The 15,463-nt window shown below is 37.1% G+C and overlaps 1 pseudogene; it reads left to right on the top strand.

Annotated features, from left to right (window-relative positions):
* The first annotated feature begins 9,899 nt into the window (after window positions 1–9,899).
* Window positions 9,900–15,463, top strand: part of LOC115870991 — a 9,856-nt pseudogene continuing 4,292 nt past the window's right edge.

Genomic DNA, 15,463 nt, shown 5'->3' with positions numbered 1-15,463 from the left:
TTTCAGTTACTCTACTTTTTATTTGTTAACTCTTTATCTTCTGATGCAATATGTAACATTCTGTGATTTGTATTTATCACCTATTGCATGTCCTTTGTATGCTAAAAGGCCTATCTGTTTTATATCATTATATGTTCACAGTAACCAATACTTGGATGAGTTAGGGACTATTTTTATGCCCATTTCCTTCAAAATGGAAGTAGGTGCCCAAAGATGCTCCATCCCTTCTTGTCGTGTGGATACTGATGCTGTATACTTTACTGCCTCCCTTGGTAGAGAAATAAACTCTATTTTCATGTGTATGCTTCTTTTCCTTGGTAATTATATTACCAATGTTATAAATCATCTTAGATAGTTAAAGGACATTTTACACCCACTGCCAAATCTACAATGGTTGAACATATTAATACAATCTGTTACAGGTATACACTGTGTTCCTCAATATTCCATAATTTCTTGTGAATTAAAGTACAAAATAAAGTGGTTTGGTTTATAAAACCCTAAGCTTTTAAAAGCAGAACTTTATCTAGCCCAAGCTATAAATATAGCCTGCTATTTTAAAATGTTAGCCTAAACTCTTAAACTCAGAAAGATAAGGGACAAATTTACTATATTTGTCTTCTTTCAGAAACCATATTCTTGCACTTTCTTTTCTGCTCATGGATAAATATTCTATTCTTGCCTGCATTGTATTGGCAATAAGAAATACAGTCTTGAATTAGTCTAACAGTAACAATCTTTATTGGTGTATACATTAACCCAATATTATAAATAATATGAAAAAAATTGTTATGAGAGTTGATTTTGACCAAATAACTATATGTAGGTCACATTTAAGACCTAAAAGGATAGATAAAAGATAATAACAAGGGTCTTAAAATCCCATATAGATAATAAGAATTATCTAGGATTTCATTGTCACATGCTATATCTGAGATATAACTATTGGACATAAAGCTAAAGTGTTCTCTCCTTGCCTTATATTTTTAAAGTTTGGTAAAAGAACTAAATTCTTTTTTAAATGAACAACATTTTAAATGCAAAAAATGATAGGATTCTTTGCCTAGCAAATTGGAAACATCAAAATTAAAAAAAAGAGAAAGAAACATATAGCCATCAAGTTGATTCTGATTTGTTATAGCCCTACACTAGGTTTTGAGACTGTAAATCTTTATGAAAGAATATTACCTCATCTTTCTCTACCAGAATGGCTCATGAACTTGAATTATTGACCTTGTGGCTAAGAGTCCAGCGCCTAAGGTGCGGTGCTTCCATGGCTAATGGAGCAAAAATTCCCATTGGAATTGACAAATAATACAGAATAAATCACAATAGTAGTATGAACTTTTATTTTAGTATGTCATTAAAATTGAACATGTCATACCTATTAAATTAAATCCGTTTCCTTTTACCAGCCATATGATGGAACCTATGCTATCCAGATTCTTCCCGAGCTTCTTGACTTGCATTGAGTGAAAAGAGGCAACATCATAGTGGTTTGAAGCCACACAAACGTAGATTCAAGTTCTGCACTACCTCCTGTTAATGTGGGTCTAGTTTCTTAATATCTCTATATGAGAAAGTACATGCCAAGCTCTTGGTAGACCAGTAGTTATGCAGTATATATGTTTAGTAAATAGTATGCCCTTTCATAATTAATATCTACAGGAGAATTGATGTATTTGAGTCGTGGTCTTGGCAAAGAATATTAAAAGTACCATAAACTCCCAGAAGAACAAACGAATCTATCTTTAGAAATATAAAACCCTAAAGCTCTTTGGAAGCCAGAATGGTGAGACTTTGTATCATGTATCACGTACTTTGGACATTTTACCAGAAAAGGCCAGCCCCTGGAAAAAGACATGCTGCTTGGTAAAGCGGAGGGTCAGCTAAAAAGAGGAAGATCCCCAAAGAGATGGATTGACACAGTGGCTAAAACAATGAACTTAAACCTAACAGTGTGAACATGGTGCAGAACCGGCCAGTATTTCCTTCTGTTGTGTGTAGGATCACTGAGAGTCGGAACTGTGTTGAGGCCCCAAACAACATCATCGTATTTCTCTACAGGAACCTTCCATCTGTGCAAGAAGCATTAAAAACAAAGAAAAAAACACAAAACAGAATTTCCCCTTCAGTTCACTTTTCAAGAAGAGAGCATGCAAAAATGGAAGGTTTAAGGCTTAGACAGGAGGAAAAGAGGATTCCATACCAATTTTGCCCTGATAACTCAATGTCTCTATTATTGTAAGCCATCTTTGGAAACAACAAAATGAGTTAATGGATAATAAGCCTTAAATGTGTAGGTTGTATGGAACCAGACTACTAAATAGAAGGTGAGTCAGAATTTACTAAAAAAATACAAAACCCTTTCCCCAGGAGTTTTGATCCACACTAGGTCAGCTTGTCATAATATTTCACACGATGATAACTTGAACCACAGCATTGGAAACACTTTGTACGTCATACTTTTCAGAAATTTGTCAAGAAAATGTAAAAGTGTAATGTGTAGTCTCTTAATGGTGGTGTTACTCCGTAAATCTCTTAAACTGCTTTCTTTAGCCATATATGTTGGTTGTCTAGAAAATGACCCCTTCCCCTGCCCTACTACCTCTAGCTTCACCTATAAATCATAGCCACCAAAAGCTAATAAATAATGAAGGGAAAAATCAGTTGATCTGCATTCCCATCATCCCAGCAACATCCATTTGAAGCCATTCATTTACCATCTGTCTTCATTTTTTTCATTCATAAAAAAAACTTAATGGTATCATATGTAAGCTATTGCAGTTAAAAAGTAGCTTTCCATCCATAGCAACCTCCTCCTTCACTACCTTCTTAGGATGCTGTAGAAATAAAACAAGTTAATAGATAACAAAAATGTGTTTGAATCATTAAAGGAGCCAGTCTAATATGTGTACATAACATCACTATTAAAAAAACTACAAGAGGAAATCTAAGCATGCAATGTCTTTAATCCATTAACACAGCCCTCCTCCTGATTTTTTTTAACTAGTTGGCATTTAATTGGCACTGTAGAGTTCAACATCAGGCGAGTCAGCCAAGTGTGTGAACACAGATGGCAAGGGAGTCAACGAGGGAAGAGCTTTGTCAGCATCATGCTAACTGCATGTCTCCAAGCGGCTTTTTCCAAATAACCGCAGTTTACAGTTGGAACCCCAGCAGCCCACACTAGGCAGAAATGCTTTCATCTCTCACTTCCCACTGGCAGAGTAAGTAGTAACTTTTTGATAGCTATTTATAAAACATTATGCCATACACAACTACAGTAACTATTTTTTAAAATACAAAGAACTATACAATCTTAAAAATAGCTCAGTTTTTTCAATTCCCAGCTTTCTATTTAATTCATAATTTTAAAATTTACATATTTGGAAAAAACTGTAAAAAGCACATATTATTAAAAAGTTGGCACATCTATTTTTTTAACCATATGACACAGAAATGCCTCTGACAGATCCTATTCAGGAAAGAAACCATCGATTTTTGTTTTAATACGAAAACTTGAATATCCAAGGTAATTTTAAACACACTTTAAACACTCTCTGAAGCAGTCTTGAAGCATCAATGGCAGTTGGGGAAGGCACTTTATGAGTTACGAGTGCACTTTCTATTTATTGTCATTTGAAAACTACATTTTGAAAGTACAAATTGTTATACTGAAGAAATCTTTGGACAAGGTCATGTAAGTTATAAAGTTATTTATTCTCCACTATAAAAATAGTAATGACTTTAATTTCCCATGAATTTATTATTAATGTATGATCCATGCAATGTCATATTTTTAAAATTCAACATTTTACTTAATTAGATATTAAAATGTCATGGATGAAACCTTATAAATTGCATTATCAACTTCTAAAGTTTCTCATTGGAATTCCACAATGGTTGAACAGGAACTAATTGGAAGACATGTTAAATAAATGCTAACATCCTTTTGTTCCTGATAATGTATTTGTAATGTAGAGCCATGGTAGTAAGAACATGCACAAATTATTTTTTTTGTAAATTTAATCAAATATATCATTCTGCTTTTTTCCATGTCCCCAGCAGGAATAGACTGTAGAGAATTCATGTTCTGAAAGGTGACAGATAATGAACGCTCTATTTAGGTGGTTATTTCTATAACTAGAGACAGAGTGATCTTTTCCACACCACTAAGAGAAAGATGTACATTTAAATCTAGAACACTTGCCAAGTTCTACTAAAAAAGGACAGCTTTCACAAATACAAAACAGTTTTATAAGTATAAAAAGATTTATTCATTTATCTGTGAAGTAAGTTTTGCATCTGTGCATGTATGTTAATATTTGTATTTATATTTTATCCATCTTTGTATTTATATCTTTTTATATATCCCCCACACCCATTGCCATGACATTGACTCTGACTCATATCAATGCTGTGGGTCACATTAGAGTTGTCTGATAAGGTTTCCAAGAAAGCAGATGACAATATCTTTCACCTGTGAAGAAGCCACCCACCTTTCAGCTTTTAGCCAAGCACTGTGACCACTCTGCCATCAGGATTTACTAAATATATATTCATATATATTTAGAAATACAGTTTTTAAATAAGTTTCAAAACATTCAAACAAACAAACAAAAAGCCAGTTTAAAAAGATAAACAATAGTGATTTCCTGGTGGATAGTTCTATATTTCAATTACCCCCCTAGAGTCGCCACGAAAAACAATAAGAAATGAGTGAAATCAACATTGTAAGCTCTCTGAAAACCAGTCAAAGGGTTTTGGCAATGAAAAAAGTACTGAATCAAGAACGCAGTGACTTGTAGATGGTAGAAAAGCATTGCCTTTCTGCTGCCTGCAGCTTCCTCCCTTTCAGCTTGGTTTATGACCATCCCGGCAGTTGAGGAAGAGTGCTCTGAGAAAGGGGAGGGGGAGTCTGAGCGTAGGCTCTGGAGTGAGTGGAGCAGACTTTACTGGTAGATCAATGTGTCTGTTCTGCTTGAAGAAGTAATCCCATCTTGGTCTTAAAGCAGAGGTTAGCACACAAAAAAGAAGAAGAAAAAAACGCTCAAGGCGATTGAATTGACATGACTACAGCAAAGGGCTCAAACAGAGCACGTGTGAGCTTGACACGAGATGGGGAGTATTCTGCTCCGGTGAATGTAAGGTTCCTGTGGGTTGGCACCAAACCATAGGTGACTAAGAACACAGCTTGGTTTTACCTCAGTTAGACCTCAAAAACATCTTGGTTTTACCTCAGCTAGACCTCACACGAGGCAGAGGGGATGATGGTAGCATCCAAAGGCTGTGGTCGTCTTTAGCTTCTTGAACTTAAACCATATAGTTGGAAGAAATGGTAGAATTCCTGCCTGAATGAAGACTGAAGGAGAACTTGGACTGAGAGGTTCTTTACACAATTAGAACTTTCAGAGGCCTTGCATGTACAGGGGCATTTGAAAAAGCCACACACTTATTCAGGAAAGTATACATCCACATCAACCCCTAAGAAGATGATATATTTCCAATGAGGACTGATTTTTAAGTGTAAAGTATGCCTGTCTAAGTGTTGAAGTAGGCTCATAGCTCAGAGGAAATTTTCAAGGATGTGAAGACTACCTTCCTTGGAATGTAACACAATAGATTTTAAAATACTAGTGAGGCATATTCTGAGGATCAGTGTCTTTAGTATCTGCACGCTTTTAGGAGACAATCATTGCAAAAATAGGGACATTAATGAGCAGAGGGATTATTACAGAATTCCACAATTAATACTAATAATCCGGGAGGAAGGGAAGAATCTGAGTTCCAGAGCTGACACATTAGAATATTCAAATATCCTGATTTCAACAGTGATAAAAAATCATGACAAAGAAGCAATGAGAAAACATACAAATAGTTAGGAAAGACTAGCTCATTCAAAGGGACAAAATAAAATGACTGAAACTGTATCCGTGGAAGCCCAGGGAGTGAACAGACTAGAAAACTATAAATATAAAATTATTACATGCTCAATATTTAATACAAGCTGATTTTTAACTACATAATTGTTATTTTCTAAAATGAGTTGGGGACCAAAATATAAAACAAGATATGTTTTCATTAAAATTTTACATTCCCTGGAGAAAATTTAAGCCCAATCTTCATATACCTTTTTTGTGTATTTCAAGCATTCCCATATATGCCATCAACATATTATCCTCAGCTTCTGCCATTTTAATCATTTTAAGATTTACATATAAACTTCCTCTTATTAGAGATCTCATGACATCTAAATATTACCATTAACACACCAAATTCCTCTTTTCATTAAATGTAATATCATTTTACCCAACCCAGAAATCTTAGAATTAACCTAAACTCTTTCTCTTTCTATTTCTTTCCATGTCCAATAAATCTTTCTTTACTCTACTAGTGATTTATAGTTCAAATATATCTTGTTCTTAGACTTTCAGCCTCATGGCTACCATAATGGCCTTGTGAACTCACAGAGGAATTAAAAAGTAAACTGAGTTTAAATGATAACCCATAGCCAATTAAATGGAAGGATGATAAGTAGACAGTCTTTCACTGAAATAAGAGCACCTGCAAAGGCCTCCCCAGGGGTAATGGCAGCATCATTTATTATGATAATTAGTAATAATTCTGCATCTTGGAGCCTGGATACACTGATTAGCTCAGAATTTCCAAATGCCCAGTAAGGGTACTTTTTAATCTCCAAAGCCTAGAACAGTGCTTGGCATTTAGTGACCTTCATTACACATTTGTTATATAATGAAAAAATGAGTGAAGTGCAAAGGTAAAGAGCCATGTATACCATTTAAATATATATGTATTTTTCTAAGCACAATTGGAGGCCAATAGAATTTTAAGAAGCAGAGAGTGACTATCAGATCTACAATTAAGAATTGTCCTCTCTGATTTCTGTATAAACAAGAGATAGGTGGAGGAAGTAAGATCATAATAAAGAAGACCAGGAAAATTACTTTTCACTACTCAGAGAGAGAGAGATGAGACACTTGAATTAGAAAGCTGAGGTGTAGTTAGTTGGAAGCAAGATTCAGGAGACGTAATCCCTAGAGGGTAGAAATGAATGAAATAATGGAGGAAGAGTGGTTGAAGAAGGATTAGAAGGAAGGATGTTGATTATATATGCAGCTTTGGCAAACAGCTTAAACTTTAATTGGAATTTAAATATGGGAGAAGGATGAGGGGTTTATATATTTTTTTAATTTTTGTTTTGCTTTTCAAAAGTAGACATTACTGTGGTCAACAGAAGTATGTTGAATGTGATATATTAAGAAGGCATGCCCAAAAAACTAGTGGGTTTTGGGGTCTGACACTAAACAAAGAAATATAGGATAGACTTAAATGTGGGCATTACCTGCTCTTTGATTTGGAACCCAGGGAGTGGAAGAGACTCCAGAAAGACGGTAGGTAGAAACAAGGAATTAATGGACATTGAGCTTATGATAAAAGAAATAGAATGAAGAAGCAGAGACATGTAGAAAAGAAAGAACCAGAAAAAAAACAGAGAAGAAAAATATAGAAGTCCTATGTGGCATGTGAATCAAAAGTTGAAAGAATTATCCACCCCCCCAAGTGTATAATCAACTAAGGATGTCAAGAAAAATTCCTGTAGGTTAATTTCTCCAGGTGGTTAGATGGATTCTTGATGATAATAGTTTCAATAGATTTCCTATGTGGAAGTCAGGCACCAATAGACTTAAAAGTAAGACAGAGATGAGATAGTGTGAAAAACGAGTGTGATCACCCTTGCAACCCGTTTATCTAGAAAGGGAAAGTAATACCGGAAACTAGAGGAGGGTGTGCAGCCTCAGGAGTGTTTTAGATTTTATTTTAAAGACAATAATGATTCAGATATGTATATAATGCTGTAAATTAACAATGAGGCAGACAGAGGTTAACCATTTATTCGAGAAAAGGACAATGGATGAACGTCCTTGAGTTGGAAGATGAATTTGGATCTATAAACCAGGAAGAAAGCCTAGTTTTAGAGAGAAAGGAAGGCATATCTCAGTAACATGAGAGAAAAAAGGAAGAAAAAGCTGAGTGATTTTAAGGCGGGGACATTGAAGTAATTCTCATCAGATTGCTTCTTTACTCCCGTAAAATCTTCTTCTGGGTATGAGGTTAGTGAAGGAGAAAACTGGAAGCTGTCAGAAATATTCGTAAGTTCCTATTGTGGAAAATGAGCAAAGAAGCTGGTTAGGCTATCTTTAAAAAATTGCCTCTGATACTGAAACCCTGCTGAAGTTAAGACTATTCATTTTATATGTTGTATGATTTCTAATGAGCCAAGATCTATGCATGGGGAAGGTACCCAGTTGGGTGTGTCTAAAACTGCCATTTTTCCCCGTGTGACAGCAGGCCAGTGAGCATGGATGTTGAAGAAGATGATAGCAGAAATAGAGTATACCTTTGGAAGGCAGCAATCTCCAAGAAGAAAAGGATATTATTAGAAGCTAAACAAGAAATATGTAAAGGAGGTTTTCATACTAGTCACTTCACCAGGTTATAACATACACTCTTTGCGTCATGAACCACAAAAACACTGTTTATTCATTCTAATACTTTATGCTGTAAGTTCTAATATTGTTATAGATTCTAGTATTATTCCAAGTTTATTAATTGATTAGCTTCAGGTCAAAACCAAGGTCTACCTAACCCCAGAGTTCAGGAGGTAATCTTAAGACGTTAGTCAATGTAGTAAGCTGAGAGATTATTTCTCTGTGAAAATCTATCTTTAGAAAATATACACGTAATTTGAAGATGCAATTTGAGTATAGATGAATAAAATACATAGGTCATAACTGAAGACAATTACTGAAGCCAAATGGCATAATTTCAGATAGTAATGCTTGACAGTTATGCAAAATCTTAGAAGATCCAAAATAATTTAATAAATCTTGCTGTATACTCAAGGCAATTACATGAAGCAAGTTTTTATCAGCTCTATTCTTTGAGTTATAAGAGTTTGAGATTTACAGTTTATAACCAGTGGATTTTCCCTTTTTAAAATTTGTGTTATTAACACAGCTAGACATACAAAATATTGTAAATATGTGATTAGTAATTTACACTTAAGGTATATGTTGGAAACAATAAATTTTAATTATTTTTACTAATCACCAATGAGACTATTAGAAAAGTACATTCAATATTAGAATCAATTTTTTGAACCCAGAAAAAGCTGTTTACTTTATATATATATCATATGGGGTTGAGACAGGGAAGTAATTCGGTATCTCACGTGGAGGTTTGGCTACTTTTCATCCACTTTCTGTTTAGAGGTCTCAATCCAGTATTCTTAAACAGATTGTGTTCTTTCTGAAAACATCTGACATAAACTATCTACTTCCCTCAGATTTGAACGCTTCCACGGTCATTTTAGAGACAACTGAGATATGTAAAACCTATAGCCACTAGGTCAACTCTAATTCAGGGCCCTAGAGATGAAGTGGTTCAGAACCTGGATGCTAACTGTAAGATTGAGGGTTTGAGCCTTGCAGCCACTCCATCAAAGATGTAAATCTGTTCCCTTTAAACCTAACAGCCTTGGGAACTCTGCTCTACTCTGTCCTTTTGAGTATAGAGAAAATAACGAGCAGAGAAAATAGCAAAAAGTAAGTTTTGAAATATTGGTCAAAGGAAAAATATCAAATGTTAGCAAGGGAAGAAAGAGCTAGAGGACAAGCAAAACCAGTGATGCTTATATGTGTCTGTACAAAGAAAGGGTTCACACAGTTGAAGAAGTGGGTAAGGCCAGTCCAGTCAAGTCTGTGGGTCAAACGGTAAGTGGGAGGCTTCCCTGACTCTTGTAGCTGGGAGAATTGAAGAAGCATGAAGCAGGAAGACCACAGGTTGGTGGATGCAGAGTTGAATGAATCCCAAAGATGGTTCCTGGGATTTACAGGCAATATGGCAAGAAGTTCACAAACCTGATGCAGGATCCAGATCTAGCAGAAATGTTAAGCTTTCCCATGGATTCTGCTCATAAAGGTGCAGGCAACAACCCTGAGCAGTTTTTCTTCCACTTGTATCAATGCCATGACTTAATCAAAGGGGGCTGCTGTCCACCATAACTGCTAGCCTGCTCACACAGTTTATTGAACACCCATATTCCTGTATCCTCACTTCAAAATCTAAATTTTAAAAAAATTGTAAATGTGATTTGGCCCTCATGAATATTGCCTGTTGCACCAAATGGCGCACGTTTTAAGTGAGTTTGACACCCCTCTATTACGTCATACTGCCAAACTACTGAGAACCCTGAGCCAGCCAACGTGACATAAAACCTAATTATCACAATGACTATCAGACATTTGGAAACACATAGTTAAAATAATTGCAAGACACAGTTACTCAGAAATATGAATTACAGAAATGCAATCAATATCAACCTGTATGCTGGATATTCAAAATAACATTTCAATAGTAAAGAGATTATTCACAGTAATAGAAAGGGCTGATATGGTAGATAAATTCTACACTTGATTTTAATTGAGACCTTTATAAGGTTGACTTTATTTGCCTCATTTATTTGCCAAGAACTTTACCCTGTATCAATGTTCAGCTTCTCTGATATCAAAGGGGATGTAATTTTGACGCATGGAGTATTACATAAAAGCCTCAATATATTATTGATGCATGTATCACATAAATATGTACTATATTATGCAATATACGGCATAACTATTCTGGCACCTAATGCTTGCCAAAATATCACTGCCAAACGCACTGCCAGTGAATCGAATCCCACTCATCGTGACCCCATGTTGAGTTTCTGAGGCTTTGTGAACAGTTGCAGGAGTAGAGAGCCTCATCTTTCTCCAAAAGTAGCCGGTGGGTTTGAGCCATTGATCTTAACGATAGCACTCCATTCCTAACCTGACAGCACCACAAAGATTCCTTAAAGTGCACTACAGGAGGGAATAGGAGTTGGTGTAATATTTTTTAAAGTCACTTTCCTTCGAGCTATAATTCCTTTGATTTATAGATAACAATATTGACTTAATTGATTTATATGCAAACACGATAAGATGTTGTTTATATTTTTAATGAAACCACATGTGTTAAGGGAGTAGAAGGCTTCATCCTTCTCCCACAGAGCCACTGGTGGTTTCAAACTGCTACCCTTTCATTTAGCAGGACAACATATACCCCACTATGCTACCAGCATTCCTTTTTTGTATGTTATAGGTGTATCTATATCATACAAAATATATGCATATACATTTCCTTGTATTTGAAAACCAGAGACCACGTGAGGGAAGGGCATGGAACCACATTTGACCTTACCTTGCCACAGAAAAGAAAATCCAACTTCATGTCTGTCCAAAGATGATCCCTCTGACAGATGTCTGACTTGGCGCCATTCTCTGCCCTTCTTTACCCTATGCTGACACCAACCCTCCCTCCCACAGCACTCCACCATTATGTTGAGTTCAGGAATTCATGTCTATGGCCACCTAAAACTCAAAGGCAATACTCAAAATTATGGAGGTTTAATAGGGAAATTAACGTTTCTGCAGATCAGGATCAGAAAACATTAATGAGCAGTACCTCTTCTCAGCCATGCCAGCAGTCATGTTTCTCCAGGTTCTAAGCCAATCAGCGACTTCACCTTTCAGGGGTCCAGACGTTCACCTCTTTGACTCAGTTTTGGTGCTACTGTTGCGCTGTAGCTCAACAGCTCTGCTGTGGCTGCTAGTGCCTTTGCGGGCCACCTGTTCAGGCAGGGATCTCACCCGAGCTCCTATGAGCAGCTCCTCTTTCTTGACATTTGAGAGATTCACCTTTCCTGCTTCTGAAATGCCTCGGTCTTGTACCCAGAAAAATGGCTAACTGACCAATCCCCATAGTTAGAATCCTCTACCTACATCTACACTTGCAGGCTCCCACCCTGCCATGGTTTAAAATCAGGAAAGTTGTGTGCCACGGTTGCAGCCTCTCACCATACTTATTCAAGCCGTATGCTGAGCAGATAATTAGAGAAGCTGGATTATACGAAGAAGAATGTGCCTGGCTTGAAGGAAGACATATTATTAACAACCTGAAATATACAGGTGACATAACCTTGCCTGCTTAAAATGAGGATAACTTGAAGTACTTGCTGATGAAGATCAAGGATCACAGGGTTCGGTATGGACTGTGCCTCAACGTAAAGAATCCTGACAACTAGACCAACAGGTGACATCGTGATTAATGGAGAAAAGGTGAAAGCTGTCAGGGATGTCTTGATACTTGGATCCACAGTCGTGCTTATCGAAGCGGCAGTCAAGAGGTCCAAAGAGGCATGAGGCGGCCCTGCTGCACGAGACTTCTTTATAATGTTACTGTGGGGACTAAGTACACCTGTCCCGATAGCGGTGCTTTCAGTTGCCTTGTATGTATGTGAGAGCTGGACATTGAGTAAGGAAGACCCAAGACGAGTTCATGTCTTTAGATTGTGGTGCGGACTAAGGATATCCAAAGGACAAACTCTTGTGACCTGGAAGAAGTACGCCCAGCGTGCAACGCAAAGGCAAGGGTAGTAAGACTTCATGTTAAACAGTTTGGGCATAATGTCAGAAGAGACCAGTCCCCAGAGAAGTACATCAGGCTGGGTAAAACAGAGGGGCAGCAAAAAGGGAGGCCCTCAAGGAGATGGGTGCTCCAGTTGCTGCCACAATGAACTCAGGCGTAGGAACGACTGTGAGGATGACGCAGGACAGGGCAGTGTCTCTTCTGTTGTGTGTGGGGCCCCTGTGGGTGGGAACCGACTTGATTGCACCTAACAACAACACTAAGCCACTAGGTGGATATGCTAGGCTGGATTCTCTAGAGAAGCCGAACCTGTAATACTTATAACTATAAAGAGAAACCTTTATATCAAGAAAAATGACTCACACCATTGTAGAAGTGGTTAAAAATACAGTTGGTTCAAGGCCATGTGTCAGATATTAAGATAGAGGCTTTTCCTGGCTAGCGTGGCTACCAGGGCTGAGAAGCTAGAAAACCAGGAAGCTGGAACACGTGTGGCAGATGCAGGATCCAGACCAGCAAGAAGAGAGGGCGTATTCTTCTCCGCATCTCATTGTATAGATATCAAATAGGTCACGTCCTCAAGGAGATATTCCAAATCTGTGACCTGAGTGAGAGGTTGCCCTTCTACCCATCTCTTCTTATTGGTACAGCTAAATTGACACAAAACTCATCTATCACATTGAGAGTTAAAAGGACTATGAGTAGAAGAAGTATAAGCAGGCAATTTCACTCTACCACACCATTTCAATTATGCATTTGAAGTTTAATTGCGCTGGTGAAGAATACTGAAAATTCCATGCACTTCCAAATGAACCAACAGGTCTGTCTTAGAAAAAGTGCGGTCAGGGTGCTCCTTGCAGGGGAGGATGGCAAGACTTTGCCTTGCATACTTTGGACATGTAGTCCGGAGAGATCAGTCCCTGGAGAAGGACATCAAGCTTGGCAGAGTGGACGGACCTCTAAAAGGAGGAGGCCTTCAACAAGAGTGATTGATACAGTAGCTGCACCAATGGGCTCCAACATAAGAGGTGAGAGCTCGGAGCACACCTGGCTGTGTTCCGTTCCATTGTACATGAGGCTGCTACGGTTCCAAACTGACTAGAAGGCTCCTAACAATAACAATAACACCATGTAAATATAAAACAAAGCTAATAACATTTTAGCAATGCGGTAATAAAGAAATAGGTGTGATGTGATGGGAAAAATAAGACTTCTATACATTTTTCCTGGTTTTAACTTTGGAAATTATATATGAAATATTTAAATATATCTATCTATAAAATATATATTTTACTTCACTTAAAATTTTAACTCAAAAAAGAAAAACACACACATCCATGTAAACACAAACTTACTGAAACAGCAGATTTCACTTCTACTAAACTGTACCTTCTAATGCAGTTGACACAGTAAATTCCTGTTTAGGTTTTCTATAACCTCAAACTGAAATTCTATCTCAATGTTCCATGTGTACTTATAAGACTTCTTCATGTGGTATTAGGAATTAAATGCTTTAAGAAAGAAAATTCCACACCTTCCTGTAAACCGCCTTCCTGCCTCTAGCCTCCCTCTGTTCCCTCACTTTTACACTGGAGTGAACATCCATCTCTCTGAAATACCAATTGGCTCATATGACTATGACATGAGAAAGACAGAAGGATATAATTCAATATACTGAATGAAAATCGTTTTAGATTGTGCTTGATCAGTGTTATATTTCTAGCACCATCTCCCTGTCAGTACCTTCAGGGGAGCCCACACTTTATTCCTCACTCAGCCGAGATTCCATTTTGTGTCCATGCCAGGAGCTTGCCAGCTCCGCCCTGCCCCCCTCTATGAATATTGGACTTGGGGCCCCCTTTCTGTTAAGCTCTGTTTACTTTCTCTCCATTTGTATTTCTTCCTCCAATTAAAAAACACTAACCACATACAATGTCTTCATCAAATGCTATAATTGGACTCCCATTATTTTTATAATGAATTCACTACTCAGGAGTCTTTTACCCTCATGAACATTGTTTTTCCATTCAAATTGTATGAATTCTAATCTCTCCTCATTCAGATATACTACTTCTATCAGAATAGAAGTTCTAATAGTACAGATTATGTGTGTTCCTCAAGAGTATTAACTTCACCAAGGGTTAAAAAAACTTGCCCAAGTTCCCAAGAGTTCTGCTCTTATTCAAGTCAAATGCAGGCACTCACTGGTCAAGAGAGTTTAACAACATCTATTATCTAGTTTTTTTTTGAAAAGTCTACATAACATTCATGAATTCATCTGTGCACCCAAAGTGCTCCGAAAGCAAATTATACAATTAATGGAGATTGAATTTGCATATGCCTCAGGACATAATGACCCAAAGAAGGAGAATAATATGAATGTTTTAAAGCAGAAGGTCACCTAGCCCAGGCAAAATCTGGTGGTGATGTAAATTAGAGGTGGCCTGTCATCCCAAACACACAATTTCCTGGCTAGGGAAAGTTGCATTGCACTTTCGGCAGACACTCATTTCTCATAATATTTCCTGAGAAATGGCCATACCACTTTCTAAATGTCTCTACAGATACAAAGTCTTGGAAACCTTAGAGTAAACAAGCCATTTGAGATTTTTTTCTAAGAACATGTCAGCCTTGTAGTGAAATCTAAAATTGGACCTGCTATTATGAAAATTTCTATAGCTTCTTGCATAATATACTCAGTACAATAGGTACAGTCTACCAGGGAGAAACAAAATTATTTCTCAAAAGACTTCCTCCAACTAAAGAGAGAATTGAGAAAAGTACAAAATTAAAAAGTTCGTAAAGCAAGTTGGACTTCCTTATGGCATAAAGACGCCACTTTGTCACTGAACATCCCATAATATGAAGTGAAATGTTTGAAAATTAGTGTCAAGGGGAAAATGATAACAGGTAGATTTTGAAGTTTGGTTCT

This window comes from Echinops telfairi, unplaced genomic scaffold (genome assembly GCF_000313985.2).
Source record: "Echinops telfairi isolate 266 unplaced genomic scaffold, ASM31398v2 ScPeMD7_3533;HRSCAF=4204_0, whole genome shotgun sequence".
NCBI classification, from domain to species: Eukaryota; Metazoa; Chordata; class Mammalia; order Afrosoricida; family Tenrecidae; genus Echinops; species Echinops telfairi.
Note: the sequence above shows the minus strand (reverse complement) of the source record. Positions and strands in the feature narration are given on the sequence as shown.